Here is a 5,683-nt window from a genome sequence, read left to right on the forward strand (position 1 = left end):
ACCTTAGCCGGTTGAGCTATAGGCGCCAAGCCACATGTAAATTCTTTTACAAATTCTCTTTTCATTTAACCTGCACAGACAATCTATAAACATTCTAAACCTTCTTTAACTTTGCCCTGCCTTTCACTTTTTTACATAATCATTCTGTTTCAGGACAAAATTTATCACACAAATTCTTTCTTTACACTATGCCATTCTCCTTTCTGTCTAATTTCTCTTCTTCTTAAAAACTCACTTCTTACAAAACAGGATCTCAGTTCACTATGATGTCACCCATTCACTCAGCCAAACTGATAATTAGAAGGTTTAAAAAGCAAGAATCTTATCCTTTGACAAAGACTCAGTTTCTCTAACAATTTAAACAACCAAATGATTACATTTTACAAATGAGAGACATTTTATGAGCTATAACATTGATACAGGATTTTCCTATTCAGAGCTGGACAGGGAACCCCCATTTTCAGGCTCAGGGGAACTCAGATATCAGATTCTCATCTCCAGGTACAAACTCTGAGCCCCCAAAAGGTCAGGAATAAGCAGCCTGAAATCTTTTGGCTGGCTCCACCCAAACTAAGGAGCACACACCCTAATCCTCTCCCCAGACAAAAACTGCAGCAAAGACCTAATAACCTTACCCAAAGTGAGGGGCTGCATTGATCTATTTGCTAGGACATCCATTCAGTTTGTAAAGGTATTTTTTTCATCTACCAAGTCCTGGCCAAAATATCTCTCAGGGCCAACTATTTATACCTAGACAATGGACTCATGCAAGAAATCTCTGACCTGGGCCTCCTCCCCCCTTTTGGAGATTATCCACCCAGGAGACCTGTTGCTGATATGGATATAGCACTGTTCCTCATGAGATTTACACTCTCTCCTCCAGATTTTCAAGGGCCATCCAGAGCTCACCAGACTGCCCGGACCACAACACTTTCCAAAGCACAGCTCCTCTGCCTATAGTTCTGGCACTCTCCACTCCATCTGCATGTCCCTCAGTTCAACAAAATGCCATTTCATCACTTATCTGTGGCCTGCAGTCTCAATTCTCAAATTTCTGAGACCAAAAACGTACTGAAGAAATTCCAGTAACAAAACTACAAAACGCTTTCTAATGTCTTTCCATTTCCCCCCAAGACGACATGGTCACATCTGTCACCAAAGACAGAAAGCAGAAAACCTGGAACTTCCAGTTTCCCTCAGAATAGCCAGGGGGCAAAGTCGGACCAGGGAAGAAGGGCGCACTCACACATTCATTTCACCCCGTGAATGGGGAGGGGAGAAACCCCACCTATTGTTACCCATCTCAGTCATTCTCCAAGCACTCACATGCACACAATTCCAATGCATTTCTTAACCTGGGCAGCCTTGATTTCCCACTCGAGCTGCCACTTAGCCATAGGAGGCAAACCAACACTCCCCTAAGCCCTGTGAGGGGAGATCCAACTCCACCCTTGGAGTTCTCTCAGTCATACCACATCCACACACCTCTCACAGATTGGCTGGTGATCTAGCAGATCTGGTCTCACACCTGTCAACAGATCTGCTAGCGATCTAATGCCCAGGAGGTGATCAGGCTCCTCTTCCACTAAAATTGTAGTGGGCCCCAAATACATTCTACCTTGCCTTAGATGTCTCCCTGTGTACTTGCCGGCGATCTAACGCCCTAGGAGGTGATCAGGCTCCTCTTCCACTAAAATTGAGGTGGGCTTCAAAAGGATCCTACCTTACCCTGGATGTCCTGGTGCCACCTGTTACCGGTTCCTCTCTGGTGCTCAGCCTCCGCAATGACCCACCCCAGGGACCTCGCCAGCTGAGTCTCAACCAGACGTTCCTCTGGGAGAATTTGTCCCAGGAGCGCTCTGAGGACCGCATGGCCAGACCAGCAGGAGTTCCCCAAGGGGGTGATCTGCAGCATGGGCAGAACCTGACCCAAAGAATCTGGCTGCATGGTTTTTCCACCAAACCTCGCTTCCCGGTCAGGGAACCAAGAAATGTAGCAGGAAACTGATGCAGACAGAAGACTCCAGGCACCAGTTGATTAGAGGAAGTGGGTTTATTTGGGCCAGGGGTACTTGGAACACCAGTGTGTTTCCCAAAACCGAGCCCCCCGATTCAATCTCTTGCCTCTCTTTTATCCACCTTTCAGGTGGGAGTGCACGTGAGGGTCATAAGACAGAGAGACATGATATCATCCTCAAGGTCCTGGGCTCAAGTGGGAAGGTCAGATTCACCTGTGTCCTTGAGACTGGTCAGACCACCTGCCCCAAAGGCAACAGAAACCCAAGGAAGTTACTACGTTATAATCTAGGCCCCGCATATGTCAGGGGAGAAACACGTAGACAGCAGAAACGCCTGCGGCTTGGCTGAGAAGTACACAGTGTGGCTAGGATAGATTCTTTTAGTTCTGCTTTTACTTTCTTGCCTCACCATAACCCTGGCTGATCAGGGCACCCCATGTGGGGGTCCCCAGGATTGGCAGCAAGTACCAGGTGCATCTGAGCCTGTTCTCTCCTCGAGTGGTCTTGTTTCCCTGTCAGGGCACTAAAAATGTTGCAGGAAGACAAGGCCCAATTGAGAGAACGAGCACCCAAACACTATTTAAGAAGAAAGAAGGCTTTTATTTAGCGGGGGAGCTAACTCAGAGAAGAATTCAAAACGGCGGTGCTCCCAGACTGCCTTGGCCTTTCCCTTTTTATCCCCAGTCAAAAAGTTCCAGCCCACAGGTACCTTTCTCATTGGTCAGTTTTAATCAAGCAGGAGATGCCATTCCAACCCCCACAGAACTATAGGCTTTTACTAAAGTGGAAATTTCCAGGTTCTAGGAAGTTAAGTCTACAAATTCCTAACAGCGGAGTCACCATGGAGAAGATCGTACAGGTATACCTTCGTGGTCTCCTTGAGAAGACCTCTGTTCTAGACCTCACACTTCCTGGGTATCCTCTCTCAATGTAAGTTCCTCTGGGGAAATAAATTTTCCACTTCCTCTCATTTCATTTTTTCTGTAGGTATCTCAACAACTTCAGAAGACTTACAATTTGACACAGAAAGTAAAAAAAGGACTACCTAAACTGACAAAAACAAATTAAAATGTGCTCGTATTTACTGACAGAATCAGGAGGCTATCATATGTTAATTAGACTCTACCAATTTCTGAATGTAAGAAAAGAATATAATCACAAAGCCAGGCTCTCCCCTTAAGGAAACAAAGAGCCACATTTCACAAATTTTTTTGCACAAAATACACCCCTTCCAGGCAGCGCCTGTTATTCAGTGGGTAGGACGCCATCCCCATATACCGAGGGTGGCAGGTTCCAACCCACCCCCACAGCTAAACCGCAGTGACAACTGCAACCAAAAAATAGCCAGAGTTGTGGGGGGTGCCTATAGCCCCAACTATTTGGGAGGCTGAGGCAGGAGGCTGGCTTAACTCCAAGACTTTGAGGTTGCTTTGAGCTGTGACCCTACAGCAATATCCAATGGCCACAAAGTGAGACTGTCGCCACCCCTTCCAACAGCCCCTCCAGAAAGCAGGTGTCGCCAACCCCAGAGAGCTGTGGCTGCAGCGGGCGTGGCTTCCCTTTCCAACTTTCCGGCTTGCCACCCCTTAGGGTCCCCAGGCAGAGCTACAAGGTGGGGGCTGGGGCCAGCGGCAGCCAGGTCCTGGCCGGGCTCTGAGAGGCGGAGACATCATAGGGGGCTCGGATCTCCCTCACCCCTGAGACAAATTTGGCTGAGGAGCGGGCTTCCGGCACTGAAAAATTTGTTCCGCTGGGGACCTGGGAGGCTCAATTAGCCCTCCGGGGAGGGGCTGCGAAGCAGAGGAGGCGACCGGAGGCAGGCGGTCCCAGAGTCCTGGGCTGCGCAGATGGGCATCTGGAATTCTGGAATTCAGAGAGGTCAGGTAGCAGGAGCCTGCTACCGCCGCTTCCCCGCTGCACGGACCTAGTTAAGGGGTCAGCTGTCCTCCTCCTCCTGCAGACGCAACAGTGCGCCCTCCTCCTGCAGGTGCCTGCACGAGCCGTGGAGGAGTGTGGGGTTCAGCCTGCTGACGCCACAGCCTGAGCACTCCCGGACCCTCATGGGCGCCTGCTCCTGGTGGTGGTTGTTGTGGGCTGCATGGCTTCAGAGCCGCGGGGCACGGAGTAGAGTGTTCCAGGAAGAGACGCAGATGAGGACCAGGGAGGTGCCAGGGCACTGCAGGCAGAGGCTCAGGGACATGAACGGGTTCCTGGTGTGGAGGGATAGTGGGGTGCGAGTGTCACCACTGGACCAGTACACGCATTGCTGTCGCCTCTCCTCCCTAAAGATCGGAATTTAGCGGGTGCAGCTAAATTTTGGGGCACTTGGAGCCTTAGGGCTACCATCCAAAGACGAAGTCACAGCTGGGGAAGTAGCCCAGGAGCAACATCAGCGACCCCTGCCCCTTGTCAAGGTTCCTGGCCAGCTTCCATCAAAGCTAGACCATGGACTTTGGACGGTGTGTGTGCGTCAGCTGAAGCCGGCCCCTGCTCCCCTACCCAGATTAGATGATGCCCCCTGGAGCTACTATTTCTCCCCCTGCTTTTGTGACCTGGTGGTCTCAACAACCTGTCCATGGGGCTGCTATGGCAAAGCCAAGTCAAGGATATCCCAGGGATAAGGGGCCACTGGAGGTCAAGGTCCTGTGGGACATTGAGAGTCTAAGATGGGCTGCCAGGCCCACACGATGTAGGTGCTATGGTCCCCACATCTCCCAGCTAAACAGAGTGAGCGCTCCCAGTACACATGCAGAGAAGTGGCCTAGAGGGCAACTGCTAAGAGTCCTCATGGGACAGTCAGCACCCCCCCAGGAGCAGGGACCACAGATACCTCAATCTTCAGTCCAGCAGTAGGGAGCAAAGAAGCCCTGGCCTAGTGAGGGGGGAGGGTTGGAGGAGGGAAGCGACCCCGCAGGCCTGAGAGCTTTAGGAGGGACCATGCACGGAATGGGGCCACCCCACTTGGGAATTGGAAGATCTACCTGGATCTCCCGGGTTCCAGGCAGCAAATGGCACAACCATGTGTACCTCAGTTTCCTCACCTGTCTGAGAGGCCCTGTAATGGCAGCCTTGTTTCAATGATCAGATTTATACTGGTGGTAAGTCCTTAGCCTGGCAGTCCTTAGGGTTCTCACCCCTCCTCACACACTTTCTTAAGAAACTGAAGTCTCCAAGTGGGAATGTTGCAGGAAGATGAGGCCCAATGGAGAGAAAGAGCACCCGAACACCACATTTATAAGAGGAAGGGCTTTATTCATCAGCTTGGAGCTTATGGCATAAAAGAATTCCAAATGGCTGCACTCCCAACTGGCTTGTCTTTTCCCTTTTCATCCACAGTCAAAAAGTTCCACCCCACGGGTACCCATCTCATTGGTCAGTTTGAATCAAGCAGGAGATGCCATTCCAGCCCCTATGGAACTACAGGATTTCACAGAACTTGGAAATGTCCAAGTTCCAGGAAGTTAAGTTTACAAATTCCCAAGAGCTGAGTAACCGTGGAGAGGACCCTGCAGGTGCATCCCTGCAGTCTCCTTGAGAAACCCTGTTCACCCAAATCTCACCCCTCTCAGGTATCCTCTCTCATTCCCCTCTTTTGAAACTCCAATATATTTTTAATTTGGGGTCTCAATATCAGCTTTTTTCTGCAGGTGCTGATATTAATTACT

Source organism: Otolemur garnettii, unplaced genomic scaffold (assembly GCF_000181295.1).
Source record: "Otolemur garnettii isolate 467f Iridium unplaced genomic scaffold, OtoGar3 scaffold00305, whole genome shotgun sequence".
NCBI lineage: Eukaryota > Metazoa > Chordata > Mammalia > Primates > Galagidae > Otolemur > Otolemur garnettii.